General features: G+C 42.7%; 1 protein-coding gene across 1 annotated transcript in view; it reads left to right on the top strand.

Moving 5' to 3' along the window:
* The first annotated feature begins 7195 nt into the window (after nucleotides 1-7195).
* Nucleotides 7196-20818, top strand: part of tbca (tubulin cofactor a) — a 43695-nt gene continuing 30072 nt past the window's right edge. The window contains exon 1 of the mRNA XM_079582965.1: nucleotides 7196-7199. The gene's annotated coding sequence lies outside the window, so the exon portion shown is untranslated. The remainder of the gene's footprint in view (nucleotides 7200-20818) is intronic.

Consider the following 20818-nt stretch of genomic DNA (forward strand, 5'->3'; position numbering starts at 1 on the left):
TTTCCCTTTTTACAGGTTTTTGAGTGACGCTTTGAATGCTGCTGCACTGAAGTAACTTTTTCCAATAATTTTGGATCCGAGGGTAATTCACAACTAATGTACTTATCAATAAAGTCAATTACCTCCTCGTCTGTATTAACTCCGAGCTTGGGAGCATCTCTAACCCAATATAAACAATGGACGTGAGGGCTTCCGCGCTGCTGAAACTCTACACGATAAAAGGAATCTATAATTTCGCCTATCGGGTGAGCCGGGGACTTCAGGACGGTATTTTGAAATCTATGCCACCGCTGATCAAACATACGGGCGACAGTTGTGGGGTGGCGACGCAAAAGATCACATCTGTCTGCCCAATTTAAGTCCTCTACGCTCCTGGTACTACCTTCTATTTTTAACAGGGCCTCGAGGACTTCTGGCCAACGCATATCTGCCGAACTAAATGAACAAAACCATGTTGGAATACCGAGCTGGCGCACCATCGCGATTAAGTCTTTGAGTGTGGCTTGCCAGTATGGGGGCGTGCCTCTAATAGGCTTTAAAAAACGATAACCGCTATCAAACTGTAATAAATTTTCCAAAGATTCTTCATCTGCAGCAGCATTACCCGAACCCTGACACGCATGTCCCTTTCGTAAAGCTATGGAGACCTTCGATACAACCTGCTCTACTTCCAACATGTACAGAGCCATGAATAGAAATTTAAGATTACGCGCGAAACGACCGTCCGCGTGCAATAGCCTGTTAATGAAATACCGGCACAAAGTAATACGAACAGGCCTACGGGTGTGAAACGTATTACGCCCAAAGGGGAACTCTTTTGGGAAGCATTTTGCCTCATTTTCCTTATCGGTGAGCAAACTCACTGGACTGTTCCCCTCTGCCGGAGCCAAATTCAGTACACCCTGGAAGTAGTGGTCAAGAGCCTCCTGAGCCATATCTGCAGGCATAAAGAAGGTGTCCTGGAACATACAATGACGCTGACGGTCATGGAGATGCTCATCATCTAAATCTTCATCCTCTCCCTGTGCTGCCTGTCCCTGTGCTGCCTGTCCCTGTGCTGCCTGCCCCTGTGCTGCCTGCCCCTGTGCTGCCTGCCCCTGTGCTGCCTGCCCCTGTGCTGCCTGCCCCTGTGCTGCCTGCCCCTGTGCTGCCTGCCCCTGTGCTGCCTGCCCCTGTGCTGCCTGCCCCTGTGCTGCCTGCCCCTCTCCCCCCTGTCCCTCTCCCCCCTTTCCCTGCCCCTTCTGTCCCTGCCCCTTCTGTCCCTTCGCTGCGCGCACCTTTGCCGGCCGCCCCTTCGCTGCACGCCCCTTCGCTGCGCACCCCTTCGCCGCGCGCCCCTTCGCCCCCTGGACCTGTGCTTCCTGTCCCTGTGCAGCCCCCATCTGCCCCTGCGCCGCCTGTCCCTGCGCCTCCTGTCCCTGCGCCTCCTGTCCCCGCGCCTCCTGTCCCCGCGCCTCCTGTCCCCGCGCCTCCTGTCCCCGCGCCTCCTGTCCCTGCGCCTCCTGTCCCTGTGCAGCCCCCATCTGTCCCTGCGCCGCCTGTCCCTGCGCCGCCTGCCACGCCTGTCCCTGCGCCGCCTGACCCTGTTCCATTGGTGTCGCTCCCGTATCCGTAGCTTCCTCTTCCTGCCTCACAAACTCATTAACCCACTCTTCATCAAACTCTATGTCTAAATAATGCTGGTTGTTTGCTTTGAGAAATGCTATCGCGCTCTTTATCCGACCCGTGTCGACGTATTGATATTCATAATGGCCTTTGTAAGTAAGTTTCCGCTTTAACTTCACAGGTAATAACCATCCGTCCATGCTACGACGCGGTAACAGCTTAGTGGTGTCAATAATATTGGACGGCACACATGTGGCCGGACCATGAGTCCCCCCTTGACCCCCCTTTGGCAGAGCGTACATCTGCATAAACACTATATTGAGCGCCACTAAATGCTGTTCGACTGTGTTCAAACACGCGAGTTCAGGAGGAATATCATCTAATTGTAAATTGTTTATTGAGCATTCAGCCGGCATTTGACCCTTTTTAAGTTTGGAGTTACAAGTGTAGCAGATCCACAAACTCCCTCTACAATCAGACAGCGGACACGGTGACGGACAACTCTTACTGCACGTATGTAAATAGGCATCTGAGATACAGGCCTCAGCAACAGCAGCACATTTAGGATCAGCCATAAAATCATCCTTTCTACAAGGTAAGACCTGGTTGATAAATAATAATTTAAAGCACACGCAACAAATGTGTTCAGGACCGTGTTCAACTTCCCGCCAAAAGCGTTCCTTAACCAAATCAAAATTATCGGCCAATTGTTGCTTAATTTGCCTTTTACGATTTCTGTAAGCAACACGAGTTTGAGCTTTGTATTGCTCATCTTTGTGGTATTTCACTTTACTATAGGTTTTTACTTTCTGCCTATGTTTGGGACTATCTTTGTACTTCTGTTTACTGGCGGCCCTGACATCGTGTTTGTGCTTTAAGTTATCTTCATACTTTTTAATGCTAGCTGCCTTTTTCTTTTGTCTATACTCTGTATTGGCACAATATTTATGTTTATTTGCTGCCTTGATTGCCACTTTCTTTTTCTCTCTATAATCTACATTGTCGCTATATTTAAGATTGACTGCAGCCTTCTTTTCCTCTTTATAAAATACATTCTCTCTATATTTAAGATTGACTGCAGCACTACTTTCAGACTTTTTTTGTTCTCTATAATCTACATTGTTTCTATATTTAAGATTGACTGCAGCCTTCTTTGCCTGTCTATAATCTAAATTTTCTCTATATTTAAGTTGGTCTGCAGCCTTCTTTCCCTCTCTAAAATCTACATCTTCTCTATATTTAACTTTGTCTGCAGCCTTCTTTCCCTGTCTATAATCTACATCTTCTCTATATTTAACTTTGTCTGCAGCCTTCTTTCCCTGTCTGTAATCTACATCATCTCTATATTTAAGGTTGACTGCAGCTCTATTTGCAGCCTTCTTTCCCTGTCTATAATCTACATCTTCTCTATATTTAACTTTGTCTGCAGCCTTCTTTCCCTGTCTGTAATCTACATCATCTCTATATTTAAGGTTGACTGCAGCTCTATTTGCAGTCTTCTTTCCCTCTCTATAATCTACATTTTCCCTATATCTACTTCTCAATGTTTCACGCAGTCTATCTTTAATTGTGGCATATTTGCTTTTTAAATGTCTATGCTTTTTGTTTTGAATGTACTTGGATAATTTACTGTGTTGTACATTCGTTTCAGTGTTTGGACTAACCACTGATTGGGCATCTACCTGTCTAGACCTAGTGTTGTAACCCATAAGAATAGAACTAGTAATTTGGCAGCTTCCGTAACAACTATGGGTCACAGGGTTTTTAACGCAAGTTACATTTTCATAATGAATATTGTTAATATTTTCGAGGTAGATGCCGCTGGTTGACAAAGGCCTGGTAGTACAACCATATTTAAGCCAACGTCCACTCAAAAACGTATATATATCTACACATAAAAGATCTGCTGTTGCTTGGATCTCTATCTCAGTGGCCCACGTGTTAACTCTATGCATATTACTATCGTTAATATACTGGGCCACAGAAGAGCAGCCATCGCGCAAAATACTATTGTATTTTGATGCATTACTTTTAAGATGTTTAACGACCGCAAGTCTAAGTTTCCTATGATGTTTCTGCGTGCCACTAACAGCCTGCGAGATCGAGCGAAAGAAACAGTTACCGTCGGCAACGATTTTATCATTTGTACAAGGCACATCTAACTTTAACGATCTCAAAGGATCTGTTGTTTCTGGTTCTGCTACAGCGAGTCTCTCATAGTCAATGTTAAGGTTCTGACACAGTGCCCTACAAACATTCTCCTGAAGAGGAATAAAATCAAGAGCATCATCTGTGGCACCGGTACAAACAACATCCCAATCAACATCACATTCACGATCAAGCTTTGTCTTTTTAGGTGTGTGTGTGTGTTTGGGAACAGACGACTTTGCTTTAACTGACCGTTTATGCTTTGGTTTTTGGTCAGAAGTGTCAAGCTTCGGAGGGGAAATGACCTCAGACGCTTCACACTTCAAACCAACCACCACGACAACAACACCCGTGATCTCAAACAACTTATACTCAAGTCCATAACACTCAGCTAACGCGCAAAAATGAGCATACACTTCATCCAGGCTGCTAAAGTAAACAACAACACTTTTACCATCAGGGTCAACCATCCCAGTCGCACTACGACTGTGTGAGTCCACCACCGCGTATCTACCGCTGTCTTTAATGACTGCACAAGTGTTGCCACACATCGTCAGTAGACATGCATCATAGTGTGCCAACATCTCTTCTAAACCACCATCTAAGGTGACCCAAGAACCAGAAACAATAAACTCATGCTCCACTACATTTGCAGCCCCAGCGACCGGCCGACTGAACTCAAACTCAAACGGTTGACCATCAACAACTGACTCTTTGGGCAAGTCAGACGCTACTAAGTTATCATTCCCATTAGTCAGGTCGTTACCCCTAAGCTCTGTGTAAATAGCATCACCAATCTCTAAAGTCCTGTCTAAATCCTTTTGCTCCCATGTAAACACACTGGACACAGTGTGCCTAGCTAATGCCACCAGAGCTATGGCTGCACACTGCACCCCTCCATACGGGAACCTGCTATCAGCCTGATGAAAACTGCCCCTAACACAACTCGGAATATCAACGGGAACACTATCCTCCATAACTATATCAGCACACGCTACAACAGGACTATCAACTGGAACACTATCCTCCATAACTATATCAGCACACACAACATCCAAATCGTCACATTCACGTTCACGTTTCACCCTCTTACTTGTGAGTGTGCGTTTGGGAACAGACGACTTAGCTTTAACTGACCTTTTACGCTTTGGCCTTTGGTCAGAAGTGTCAGGCGTCTGAGGCAAAATGACCTCTGACGCTTCACACTTCAAACCAACAACCACAACAACAACGCCTGTAATCTCAAACAACTTATATTCAACTTCATAACAGTCAGCTAACGCGCAAAAATGAGCATATAAATCATCCAGGCTGCTAAAGTAAAGTACAACGCTTTTACCATCAGGGTCAACCATCCCAGTCGCACTACGACTGTGTGAGTCCACCACCGCGTACCTACCACTGTCTTTAATGACTGCACAAGTGTTGCCACACATCGTCAGTAGACATGCATCATAGTGTGCCAACATCTCCCCTAAACCACCATCTAAGGTCACACAGGTACCGGACACAATAAGCTCACTCTCTAGTACATTTGCAGCCCCAGCGACCGGCTGACTGAACTCAAACTCAAACGGTTGACCATCAATAACTGACTCTTTGGGCAAGTCAGAAGCTAGTAAGAGCTCGTGCCCATGAGTCAGGTCGTTATCCCTAAGCTCTGTGTAAACAGCATCACCAATCACTAAAGTCCTGTCTAAATCCTTTTGCTGCCATGTAAACACACTGGACACAGTGTGCCTAGCTAATGCCACCAGAGCTATGGCTGCACACTGAGCCCCTCCATACGGGAACCTGTCATCAGCCTGATGAAAACTACCCCTAACGCAACTCGGAATACCAACAGGAACGCTATCCTCCATAACTATATCAGCACAAGCTACAGGACTATCAACCTCCATCTCTACATCGCTACTACCAAACGTAATAAGGCTTTCACTATCACTAACATCTATGTCAGACTGTGCACAACAAATGCAAGACTTATCTGGGTCCCTGGCGTCAGAAGCGCTCTCCCCGTGGACAGCTGGTGGAATGCTGCGGCGTGGAGACGGCTGACTGGCTGAAAGGGGGCTGGTCCTCTTCATCTACAAGTCACAAAGAAAACACATAACCATTAGACATCTCTCAAAGTAAAGCGGATCTCACTCTGTTCAGTGTAGCTGCTTTTGAAAATGATGCATAAAAATCATCATCTCACCTGGTCCACGAAGACCACTGGGGCGTCGGGGGAACTGGTGAGTGATGCTCCTGGAATCACCCCCACATCCACGAACTGCAGCTGCAAAAAGAATAACGTGTTAGATACTACTTCATGACAGATCATAGAATGTCAATTAATAAAAAGTACACACACCTCCTCCTCCAGGAAGCCGTCCAGGATGACCACGCTGGTAGGTGACGTTCCTGGTGTCACCTCCACGACAGCTGCCGCCACCTAGAGGACAACATTTGTTAATAATCAAAGAAGTTACAATGTATAAACTTATTCAGCCACTTTAAACGACACTGACCTGGTCCTCCTCCATAGTAGACACAGAGCTGGCAGATGAGCCGGGTCTCACCGCCACAACCTCTTGTGCTGCCCGCGCCTACAATAAACAAAATAACAAATATGCATTAATTTCTTTAGAATGTATAAAGAGCACAGCCTTAAAAACACCTACCTGCCGCGTGGGCCGGCGTCTCTTTGGGGCGGCACGCTTGCGACGCCTCGTCCGAGACGTCTGCAAAAAAAAAAAGACGTGTTATTTCACCAGCTCAGAAATCATGATTAAACAACAACATTTCACACAAGATCTGATACTTACCTTCTTTCCCGAAGGAAAGGAGCCGATGCCCTGGCCACAGCCGCCGTGAGATGGAGAGAACCGCTCCATCTCCACCAGCATGGCAGGGCTGAAGAGGCAAGGCGACAAGGGAAAGGAGAACACGGTCTCCACCTCAAAACAAAGGAAACAGACAGTTTAGTTACAGCACTCACAATCTAACCATAGCTTTATAGAGTAGAACACTAACCTCCTGCGCCTGCAGCAGTCCCTTGGGGCTCACGGGGGAGACCCCAGACTGAGTGACAGAGATAAACACAAAGCAGTCAGTAAAATGCAACTTCAGTTAACAATGCTTTAACAAAACAGGAACAGTTTCTCACCTTGCTGCCCCGTCGAACCTCTGTCCACTCAGGAGGGGGTGGAGGTGGCACGGGCAGCGGCTCGGGCACCTCCACTCTTGGGGAAACCCTCCTGGTGACCGGGCGGGGCGGGGGAGGAGACACCGGCGCAACAGAGGCAGCGTCATCCAGCTCCAGCTGCATGTAGCACGCCTGCCACAGCAGCTGGACGAGGATGGGCATGCCAAAGTCGTCGCTCAGGTGAGTCTGAAACACATCATTCACCCACGTTAAATAAAACATTAAAATGGTCAACTTTAAAGAGAGAGACTGTACTTACACCATCCCTGGCCCACAGATGCCCTTTGCTCCGGGGAAACTTGTGTGCTACACGGAAGTAGCGGATCCCTAAAACAGATGTTAGCAACAAAAAGAACATGTTAAAGTATGCGCCACTCTAAGGAAAATAGTGATGACAGTTGCATTTTTTATACATACCCATGCCAACAGCGATGCGGTGGTACGCCTGCCGAAGGAGGGTCTGAATCTCCACCCCAGCGCTAAGCCGAGGTGGAAAATCCACGACACACACCTACGAACACAAAATTACAATTTAGACATATTAAATACAATAATGAAGTACTTTCAGACCTCATAGAAGTGAAGTACACACCTTGGGCCAGCGTCCACAGACGTAGGCCAGGAGCTGGCCGAACTCCCTCGCAGCCTGGTCCAACGTCCGGCACGTCGTCAGTCCGTTGCAGGGTGCCATCAGAACGACAAGCGCTGGCTCTGACAACAAGAGAAGGGTCAGAGGTCAAACGTGCTGAACTATATGAGACATTTCAAAAATGTAAAAAAAAAAAAAAAAAAATTTTTTTTTTTTTTTTTTTTTTTTAAAAGGCTTAAATGTTGCTAGTACAACTGTACCCACCTCGGGGCAGGGTGGTCCCAGCCAGCTCCCTGTGGATGTGCGAGGGTCCACCACCAGGCGTCGCGCTGAAGCCGAAGGAATAGTGCCCCTCCTGCATCGGCACGTGCTGGTCCACGATGGCTCGCAGATGGGAGTTCCCGACAAGCAGAATGAACTAAGACCAAAAAAGAAACAATCTGTATTTAGTGATTGTCAGCACATCAAAAGTCACACATTTATTTCCTTCTCAAACACGTGAACTTGCCTTCTTGTCGGGAGACTCCTGCGGGAGCACCAGCCGGTGCTGCTTCCCGGACACTCCAGTGGGCCAAACCTGGGGACGGTGTCGGTAGCCGGGTCCACGGGCTTCAAAGACAAGAGAAATCATTGTAATATCAAACAGAATTAAAAAGGAGGTGGAAGTATTCTGAAATCCACTTACGTTCCTCGACGGGGGGCCAAAGAGGAGAGGGATCGAGCTCCTCCTCAGGAACAGCCGACTGCCCCGGGAGCAGCTCGACGGGAACAGCGGACTGCCCCGCGAGCTCCTCCTCGTGAACAGCCGACTGCCCCGGGAGCAGCTCGACGGGACCAGACGACTCCCCCAGGAGCAGCTCGACGGGAACAGGGGACTGCCCCGCGAGCTCCTCCTCGGGAAGAGCGGACTGCCCCGCAAGCAGCTCGTCAGGTACAGCGCACTGCCCCGGGAGCAGCTCGACGGGAACAGAAGACTGCCCCGCGAGCTCCTCCTCAGGAACAACGCACTGCCCCGCGAGCTGCTTCTCCCTCCTCCTCTTGGCCGCAAGGGATCGCCTGGACCCCTTGCCGCGCGGCATCTGAAATACAAAAGTGGAATGAGTAAACAACACAATGGTCAAACAATCAAACCGAAGTAGCCATGTCTTAAACTAAAGTCAGACGCATAGAGAAACAACACTTCATATCATCCTAGCCTCAGTCTTGTGATGGTGCTGTAGAAGGTACTGACCTCATTCTGGCATCAATGGACTGAGGCAGAGACGACCACAGCATGGACTGGTATGACTCAGTCCACACTGTCAACAGCTAAAGATTTAATTCAGGTTTAATGTGAAACAACTTCTGTCCTCAGTGTCCTCACAGACAGGACCAGACATGGACCAAGCCAGAACCAGCAAAACCAAAACCACATGATCCTAGATGTATCTAGTTTAACACCAAATATAGCCTAAAGTGAGATTTAGTCAACCTGCCAGACACAGACAATACATTTCCAAATCTGACAACAGAAAACGCTCCACTTCCCAAATTTTCACCAAAGAGTAACAAAAGAAAGACCTTATCCCAAGCAGTACTAAGCCACTATCTCGGTTGTACCAAGAAGACAGTCATTTACGGCCCGTTTCATCAAAACATTCCACATAACATAAGCAACTAAAAACTATTAACTCAAAACAGTCAAATGATCTAAACTGTAGAATTCATCTGAACTGTAGAATTCATCATTAGTGGGACCCATCAGGTATAAGGCAATAAACAAAAAAGACGTACACAAGACACAGAGCCACACCAAGTCTGCACCAACAGTGTTATCATCACTACATTAAAACATGACGCTGCTCCACAACAAGAAAGAACCAACAGGTCTAATATATTGCCTTTAAACTGACAATTTTGGATGCTACAAATATGTTCCGAAAGTTAGGAATGAGTTTGGCCCACAAACAACATTTTAATTTAGTGATTTCCTTTTCAAAGTCACATAGGGCCTTTAAACACAGGGCAGCTCCTCCTCCTACCACAGACATGTCACAAATACAAACCCTGCATCAGATCTGAAACAGTACCACTCTGAGGCTGAACCCTAAGCCAGACCAGAACACTACAGTAAAGTTCACATGAATCAAGAAAACAGCCGCTGTCAAACACAAGGTCAAATACCCACAAATATCAACTATTTTCTCCACATAAAAGTTGCATAATGCAGCTTTAAGTGAGACACAAGGACATTAACAAACAGAACGAGAAACAAACCTTAAACTGAAACATCCGCACCAAGCTTGGACCAGAATGCAAACTCTATACAAAACATGTAGACAGTTCCACCAGGAACAGAACTCATTTAGATTAAATCTTAGAGGAATCTATCAAGTTAAAATTAGCTTAAAATGAAAACAAATAAATCAAATCAACAAGACACAGAACCAAACCAAGTCTGCACCAAAACAAACATGAATACGCGACACAATGAAACTGTTCCACAACATGAAAGATGAGAAATGATGAACCAAAACATCTGAGACAAAATGGCCGCTCTCTATCACACAGATGTGCTGTCACAACAATAAACACTACATCAGGTCTGAATGAGCACCATACTGAGGCTGAACCTTCAGCCATGCCAACACTCTTGTTCTTAACACACGCTCTCACAGCATCTATCCAAACATCACACAATAAAACAGAATGACCTGCAATACACACAATGACCACCCAGAGCACGGCACTTCAGAGAATATGTACTCCTGTTCATCACAAGCAATCTCACAACAGAGAACCAGAAAAAAGCAAACAAATAGATGCCAACTGTATCAAAACTGGACATTTTCACACAACACTACAGGCTACACCAACAAGACTTGTTCCCCACAAACAGTTAAGCTACTAGAACAAAATAGTTTTAAATGATGATTTATTTGTGAAGTGTCACAGTCGAGCCAACAAGTCTAATGCAAACACATTAGCAGTATCATATCTGACACAAAATGGCGGCTGTCCTTAAACACACAGAACATCGTCCCTCCTCTCACAAGTACAAACCCTACATCAGGTCTGAACCAGTACCAGAACACTACAGTAATGTTGACATGAATCAATATAACATTACATTTATAGGTAACACTTTATTTTACACTACCACTGATACATTGTACCTGCCACATTTAGTACAGTGTAATCTGCTCTGTAACCATGTGTTCTATGTAACCATGTGTTATTACACACCCATTTATATTCACATCATACAATAAAACCGCCTGAGCAACTGTACTGCAAGACACAAAATGGCTGCCTATTACAGTTTTGTTCTTTTAGCAAGACAGACGGTTTAGCTGATCTGCTTCACTAGTTTTGATCGCTTCCTGTGATCTTCCTCATCTTCCTCCTTCCAGAGGAAGATCACAGGAAGTGATCAAAACTAGTGAAGCAGGTAATCTAAACCTTCTGTCTTACTAAAATAACAAAACTGTAATAGACTTAACCTAACAAGACAGTATGAACCTTTTACAAAGACAAAATGGCCACCCACAGCACTGCACTTCAGGGTCAAGGTCAAATACCCACAAATATCAACTATTTTCTCCACATAAAAGTTGCATAATGCAGCTTTAAGTGAGACACAAGGACATTAACAAACAGAACGAGAAACAAACCTTAAACTGAAACATCCGCACCAAGCTTGGACCAGAATGCAAACTATACAAAAAATGTAAACAGTCCCACCAGGAACAGAAATCATTAAGATTAAATCTTAGAGGAATCTATCAAGTTAAAATTAGCTTAAAATGAAAACAAATAAATCAAATCAACAAGACACAGAACAAAACCAAGTCTGCACCAAAAACAAACATGAATACACGACACAATGAAACTGTTCCACAACATGAAAGATGAGAAATCATGAACCAAAACATCTGAGACAAAATGGCCGCTCTCTATCACACAGATGTGCTGTCACAACGATAAACACTACATCAGGTCTGCACGAGCACCATACTGAGGCTGAACCTTCAGCCATGCCAACACTCCTGTTCTTAACACACGCTCTCACAGCATCTATCCAAACATCACACAATAAAACAGAATGACCTGCAATACACAAAATGGCCACCCAGAGCACTGCACTTCAGAGAATATGTACTCCTGTTCATCACAAGCAATCTCACAACAGAGAACCAGAAAAAGCAAACAAATAGGTGCTAACTGTTCAAAACTGGACATTTCATCCAATGCGAAGAGGCAAAACCAAGCACAAAGACTTCTTCACAACAGTTTTAAATGATGATTTACTTGTGAGGTGTCAGAGTAAAAACAGATCAAATGTGTGTATTTGACCTTGTAGTGACCCAGCGGTTGTATATGAGTGGTCAACATGGCACCTTTACTTTCCGTCACAGTGGTCTTTAAAACACTCCTAAAAGTTACACAATGAAGCTTTAAGTAAGACACAAGGACATTAACAGAACGAGAAACTAGCCTGAAATGTACAGACCATCACTTTAAAGCCACACAGTGGGAACATTCCAGATTATATGAGCAACTGAAAACTATTGCCAATTTCAAACATTCACAAACAGATCAGATAAGCAATTGCAAAAAGCGGACTAATCAGAAATACACGACGCAACTTAAAACACAAAACACCAACTCAATCTTAACCTAGAACATCAGAACTAAAGCAGAAATCTTCATAGAGAACATGTGCAATAAATCTGAATGTTCCACATCATGAAAGATGACAAGTCATGAACCAACAGGTCGACAGCATTGGCTGCAATAACAAACAGAGGAGCAGCATCCTCCCCCTCACAGCAGGTCTGAACCATAACCTTAGTCAGAACATTACACAATTACATTACATTACCTTCACATCACACAATAAAACAGCCTCATAACACACGCTCTCTCAGCAGAGAAACACAAAAAAAAACACATCACCACAGAGGATCTAACTGTTAATAACTGGACCATTTCACCTAATGCAAACAAGAAATAAGAGTGTTCCTCACTAACAAAACAATTCAACTTCAATAAGATAGTGATTTGAAAAGGATAGAAAAGCCAACTTAATCTCCATAAAATCAGTTTTTAAAAAAACATGCTATTTTGTTTAAGAAACATTAGGTGTTAAGTGACACTATAAAACTGTTCCAAAACATATTTACAACATGACGAATGAAAAAAGATGAACCAGCAGGTCTAATGCAAACACAGTCCCAGAATCAAAATGGCGGCTCTCCATCACACAGACACCCCTCACGAGGAGGAACATTAGGTCTGAACCAGTACCACACTGAGACTGGACCATGAGCCAGGTCAGAACACGACAGTAAAGATCACATGAATCAAGAAAACAGAGCCACTGTCAAATACAAGGTCAAATACCCACAAATATCAACTCTTTTCTCCACATAAAAGTTGCATAACGCAGCTTGTAAGACACAAGGACATTAACAAACAGAATGAGAAACAAACCTTAAACTGAAACATCTGCACCAAGCTTGGACCAGAATGCAAACTCTATACAAAACATGTAGACAGTTCCACCAGGAACAGAACTCATTTAGATTAAATCTTAGAGGAATCTATCAAGTTAAAATTAGCTTAAAATGAAAACAATTAATCAAATCAACAAGACACAGAACCAAACCAAGTCTGCACCAAAACAAACATGAATACGCGACACAATGAAACTGTTCCACAACATGAAAGATGAGAAATCATGAACCAAAACATCTGAGACAAAATGGCCGCTCTCTATCACACAGATGTGCTGTCACAACGATAAACACTACATCAGGTCTGAACGAGCACCATACTGAGGCTGAACCTTCAGTCATGCCAACACTCCTGTTCTTAACACACGCTCTCACAGCATCTATCCAAACATCACACAATAAAACAGAATGACCTGCAATACACACAATGACCACCCAGAGCACGGCACTTCAGAGAATATGTACTCCTGTTCATCACAAGCAATCTCACAACAGAGAACCAGAAAAAAGCAAACAAATAGGTGCCAACTGTTCAAAACTGGACATTTCATCCAATGCGAAGAGGCAAAACCAAGCACAAAGACTTCTTCACAACAGTTTTAAATGATGATTTACTTGTGAGGTGTCAGAGTAAAAACAGATCAAATGTGTGTATTTGACCTTGTAGTGACCCAGCGGCTGTATATGAGTGGTCAACATGGCACCTTTACTTTCCACCACAGTGGTCTTTAAAACACTCCTGGATCAATTGTTAAGTAGGTTCCCTCCTGACCGCCAGAGGCGGTGCTGTAAGCACTGACAGAGAAGCTCTGGCGGTCATCCGGGATTCATAGAACCGTAGTTACATACGTAACTTTCGTTTTCTGATGAGGCTCAGTCAGCAGTGAAAACCTTTTAAAACAATTGATCCTGGAGCATCCTAGAGACCACTGTGATGGAAAGTAAAGGCACCATGCTGACCACTCATACACCCACTGGGTTACTACAAGGTCAAATACCCACAAATATAAACTATTTTTCCACATAAAAGTTACATAATGCAGCTTTAAGACACAAGGACATTAACAAACCTTACACTGAAACAACATCCGCACTAAGCTTGGACCAGAACTCAACAAACTACAAACAAACCATGTAAACAGAGTCCTCCCAAGAACAGAACTCATTTAGATTAAATCTAAAATATGAACAATGCACTTTTAAGTAAGACACAAGGACATTAACAAACAGAAAGAGAACCAAACATTACATCCTCTTACATGACACGCTCTCACAAGTACCAGAACACTACAGGAAAGTTCACATGAATCAATATAACAGAACCACTGTCCTGTGAGTCACAACATGGCCACAGCATCACAGAAACAACAAGAGTAAACATAATGCCTTTTTAAAATACAAAGCCTTTGAACTACTCCTGTTCATCACACACAATCTCACACAGAGAACCAGAGCAAAATACTATACTGAGGCTAACTGTGTCTAAAAGTAGTCATAGACAGATTATAATTAAATGCAGATAAGGTAAACAGGCAAAGATGGACAGACCATCACTTTAAAGCCACACAGTGGAAACATTTCAGATTATACAAGCAACTAAAAACTATTGTCACTTTAAAACATACACAAACAGATCAACTTAAAGGTCCTATATCATGCAAAATTGACTTTTTGGAGCTTTTAGCCATGTTGTTATGCTATTTCCTTATCAAAAACACCCCAGAGTGGTCTGTGGCTTCATTCACGCAGCTCTCAGTAATCCTCCTGAATCCTGCTCTCTGAGCAGCTGCTCCTCCCTCTCCTGGTGAACGACTGAGTGTTCAGTTGTGTCGTAACAGCGACAGCAAAGATGGACAGACCATCACTTTAAAGCCACACAGTGGAAACATTCCAGATTATATGAGCAACTAAAACCTATTGTTACTTTAAAACATACACAAACAGATCAACTTAACTGTTGCACAAAACTGTACAGTAAAAACGTGACACTACAGGACTAAACAAGAACCAGAACTCTGCATGGCCTACACAAACAATAAGACCCACCAGGGTCAGACTTCATTGTAAATAGAAGACCTGCCATATTAAAATGATCCACAAAACACAGAACTAAACCAAGTCTTCAACAGGACTGTCATCATCACTGCATGAACATTCACATGACTTGATAAAACTGTCCACAACATTAAAGATGTTTAAATCATGAACTGAAACGTCTAATGCAAACACAGCTCAGCACAGACGTGTTCTTCAAACAAGGACAAACACGTGTGAAACATAACCCTAGTCAGAACATTACATTTATATCATCACACACGCTCTCATAGCATTTATCCTCACGTCACACAATAAAACAGGCTGAGCAAATGACCTGCAATACACACAATGACCACCCAGAGCACTGCGCTTCAGAGAATATGTACTCCTGTTCATCACATGCAATCTCACAACCGAGAACCAGAAAAAAAGCAAACAAATAGATGCCAACTGTGTCAAAACTGGATCAATAATCAAGGGTAATGTAAAATAAAGTGTTACCCATGTATATTCACATTGCAATAAAACCGCCTGAGCAACTGTCCTGCAGACACAAAATGGCTGCCTATTACAGTTTTGTTCCTTTAGTAACACAGAAGGTTTAGTTTACCTCCTTCACTTGTTTCGATCGCTTCCTGTGATCTTCTTCATCTCCCTCCTTCCAGAGGAAGATCACAGGAAGTGATTGAAACTAGTGAAGCAGGTAAACTAAACCTTCTGTATTACTAAAAGAACAAAACTGGAATAGACTTAACCTAACAAGACAGTATGAACCTTTTACGAAGACGAAATGGCTGCCCACAGCACTGCACTTCAGATATTATAATATAAACACCTGTACATCACACACGCTACCACAGCAGAGAGTCAGCAAAAAACACCACCACACAGAGGCTAACTGTGCTCCAAATTTCACCCAATGCAAACAGGCAAAACCAAGAACAAAGACTTCTTCACAACAGTTTTAAATGATGATTTACTTGTGAGGTGTCAGAGTAAAAACAGATCAAATGTGTGTATTTGACCTTGTAGTGACCCAGCGGTTGTATATGAGTGGTCAACATGGCACCTTTACTTTCCATCACAGTGGTCTTTAAAACACTCCTAAAAGTTACACAATGAAGCTTTAAGTAAGACACAAGGACATTAACAGAACGAGAAACTAGCCTGAAATGTACAGACCATCACTTTAAAGCCACACAGTGGGAACATTCCACATTATATGAGCAACTGAAAACTATTGCCAATTTCAAACATTCACAAACAGATCAGATAAGCAATTGCAAAAAGCGGACTAATCAGAAATACACGATGCAACTTAAAACACAAAACACCAACTCAATCTTAACCTAGAACATCAGAACTAAAGCAGAAATCTTCATAGAGAACATGTGCAATAAATCTGAATGTTCCACATCATGAAAGATGACAAGTCATGAACCAACAGGTCGACAGCATTGGCTGCAATAACAAACAGAGGAGCAGCATCCTCCCCCTCACAGCAGGTCTGAACCATAACCTTAGTCAGAACATTACACAATTACATTACATTACCTTCACATCACACAATAAAACAGCCTCATCACACACGCTCTCACAGCAGAGAAACACAAAAAAACACATCACCACAGAGGATCTAACTGTTAATAACTGGACCATTTCACCTAATGCAAACAAGAAATAAGAGTGTTCCTCACTAACAAAACAACTTCAATAAGATAGTGATTTGAAAAGGATAGAAAAGCCAACTTAATCTCCATAAAATCAGTTTTTAAAAAAACATGCTATTTTGTTTAAGAAACATTAGGTGTTAAGTGACACTATAAAACTGTTCCAAAACATATTTACAACATGACGAATAAAAAAGATGAACCAGCAGGTCTAATGCAAACACAGTCCCAGAATCAAAATGGCGGCTCTCCATCACACAGACACCCCTCACGAGGAGGAACATTAGGTCTGAACCAGTACCACACTGAGACTGGACCATGAGCCAGGGTCAGACTTTATTGTGAATAGAAGACCTGCCATATTAAAATGATCCCCAAAACACAGAACTAAACCAAGTCTTCAACAAGACTGTCATCATCACTGCATGAATAGTCACATGACTTGGTAAAACAGCAGCTGCACAACATTTAAGATGTTTAAATCATGAACTAAAACATCTAATGCAAACACAGCTCAGCACAGACGTGTTCAAACATGAACACGTGTGAAACCTAACCTTAGTCAGAACATTACATTTATATCATCACACACGCTGTCACAGCATTTATCCTCACTTCACACAATAAAACAGAATGACCTGCAATACACACAATGACCACCCAGAGCACTGCGCTTCAGAGAATATGTACTCCTGTTCATCACATGCAATCTCACAACAGAGAACCAGAAAAAAGCAAACAAATAGATGCCAACTGTGTCAAAACTGGACATTTTCACACAACACTACAGGCTACACCAACAAAGACTTGTTCCCCACAAACAGTTAAGCTACTAGAACAAAATAGTTTTAAATGATGCTTTATTTGTGAAGTGTCACAGTCGAGCCAACAAGTCTAATGCAAACACATTAGCAGTATCATATCTGACAGAAAATGGCGGCTGTCCTTAAACACACAGAACATCTTCCCTCCTCTCACAAGTACAAACCCTACATCAGGTCTGAACCAGTACCAGAACACTACAGTAATGTTGACATGAATCACTATAACAGTACATTTATAGGTAACACTTTATTTTACACTACCACTGATACATTGTACCTGCCACATTTAGTACAGTGTAATCTGCTCTGTAACCATGTGTTATGGTTACATAGAACATTACATTGTACTAAATGTGGCAGGTACAAAGTAATCAAGGGTAATGTAAAATAAAGTGTTACCCATGTATATTCACATTGCAATAAAACCGCCTGAGCAACTGTCCTGCAGACACAAAATGGCTGCCTATTACAGTTTTGTTCCTTTAGTAACACAGAAGGTTTAGTTTACCTCCTTCACTAGTTTCGATCGCTTCCTGTGATCTTCCTCATCTTCCTCCTTCCAGAGGAAGATCACAGGAAGTGATTGAAACTAGTGAAGCAGGTAAACTAAACCTTCTGTATTACTAAAAGAACAAAACTGGAATAGACTTAACCTAACAAGACAGTATGAACCTTTTACAAAGACGAAATGGCTGCCCACAGCACTGCACTTCAGATATTATAATATAAACACCTGTACATCACACACGCTACCACAGCAGAGAGTCAGCAAAAAACACCACCACACAGAGGCTAACTGTGCTCCAAATTTCACCCAATGCAAACAGGCAAAACCAAGAACAAAGACTTCTTCACAACAGTTTTAAATGATGATTTACTTGTGAGGTGTCACAGTAAAAACAGATCAAATGTGTGTATTTGACCTTGTAGTGACCCAGCGGTTGTATATGAGTGGTCAACATGGCACCTTTACTTTCCATCACAGTGGTCTTTAAAACACTCCTAAAAGTTACACAATGAAGCTTTAAGTAAGACACAAGGACATTAACAGAACGAGAAACTAGCCTGAAATGTACAGACCATCACTTTAAAGCCACACAGTGGGAACATTCCAGATTATATGAGCAACTGAAAACTATTGCCAATTTCAAACATTCACAAACAGATCAGATAAGCAATTGCAAAAAGCGGACTAATCAGAAATACACGATGCAACTTAAAACACAAAACACCAACTCAATCTTAACCTAGAACATCAGAACTAAAGCAGAAATCTTCATAGAGAACATGTGCAATAAATCTGAATGTTCCACATCATGAAAGACGACAAGTCATGAACCAACAGGTCGACAGCATTGGCTGCAATAACAAACAGAGGAGCAGCATCCTCCCCCTCACAGCAGGTCTGAACCATAACCTTAGTCAGAACATTACACAATTACATTACATTACCTTCACATCACACAATAAAACAGCCTCATCACACACGCTCTCACAGCAGAGAAACACAAAAAAAACTCATCACCACAGAGGATCTAACTGTTAATAACTGGACCATTTCACCTAATGCAAACAAGAAATAAGAGTGTTCCTCACTAACAAAACAACTTCAATAAGATAGTGATTTGAAAAGGATAGAAAAGCCAACTTAATCTCCATAAAATCAGTTTTAAAAAAAACATGCTATTTTGTTTAAGAAACATTAGGTGTTAAGTGACACTATAAAACTGTTCCAAAACATATTTACAACATGACGAATAAAAAAAGATGAACCAGCAGGTCTAATGCAAACACAGTCCCAGAATCAAAATGGCGGCTCTCCATCACACAGACACCTCTCACGAGGAGGAACATTAGGTCTGAACCAGTACCACACTGAGACTGGACCATGAGCCAGGGTCAGACTTTATTGTGAATAGAAGACCTGCCATATTAAAATGATCCCCAAAACACAGAACTAAACCAAGTCTTCAACAAGACTGTCATCATCACTGCATGAACATTCACATGACTTGATAAAACTGTCCACAACATTAAAGATGTTTAAATCATGAACTGAAACGTCTAATGCAAACACAGCTCAGCACAGACGTGTTCTTCAAACAAGGACAAACACGTGTGAAACATAACCTTAGTCAGAACATTACATTTATATCATCACACACGCTCTCATAGCATTTATCCTCACTTCACACAATAAAACAGAATGACCTGCAATACACACAATGACCACCCAGAGCACGGCACTTCAGAGAATATGTACTCCTGTTCATCACATGCAATCTCACAACAGAGAACCAGAAAAATGCAAACAAATAGATGCCAACTGTGTCAAAACTGGACATTTTCACACAACACTACAGGCTACACCAACAAAGACTTGTTCCCCACAAACAGTTAAGCTACTAGAACAAAATAGTTTTAAATGATGCTTTATTTGTGAAGTGTCACAGTCGAGCCAACAAGTCTAATGCAAACACATTAGCAGTATCATATCTGACACAAAATGGCGGCTGTCCTTAAACACACAGAACATCGTCCCTCCTCTCACAAGTACAAACCCTACATCAGGTCTGAACCAGTACCAGAACACTACAGTAATGTTGACATGAATCACTATAACAGTACATTTATAGGTAACACTTTATTTTACACTACCACTGATACATTGTACCTGCCACATTTAGTACAGTGTAATCTGCTCTGTAACCATGTGTTATGGTTACATAGAACATTACATTGTACTAAATGTGGCAGGTAAAAAGTAATCAAGGGTAATGTAAAATAAAGTGTTACCCATGTATATTCACATCGCAATAAAACCGCCTGAGCAACTGTCCTACAAGACACAAAATGGCTGCCTATTACAGTTTTGTTCCTTTAGTAACACAGAAGGTTTAGTTTACCTCCTTCACTAGTTTCGATCGCTTCCTGTGATCTTCCTCATCTTCCTCCTTCCAGAGGAAGATCACAGGAAGTGATTGAAACTAGTGAAGCAGGTAAACTAAACCTTCTGTATTACTAAAGGAACAAAACTGTAATAGACTTAACCTAACAAGACAGTACGAACCTTTTACAAAGACGAAATGGCTGCCCACAGCACTGCACTTCAGATATTATAATATATACACAATTGTTTTGGAGGTTTTCTGGTGAGAGGCTCAGTCAGCAGTGAAAACCTTCCAAACAATTGATCCTGGAGCGTCCTAGAGACCACTGTGATGGAAAGTAAAGGCACCATGCTGACCACTCATACA

Source organism: Gobius niger, assembly GCF_951799975.1.
Source record: "Gobius niger genome assembly, chromosome: 2".
NCBI lineage: Eukaryota > Metazoa > Chordata > Actinopteri > Gobiiformes > Gobiidae > Gobius > Gobius niger.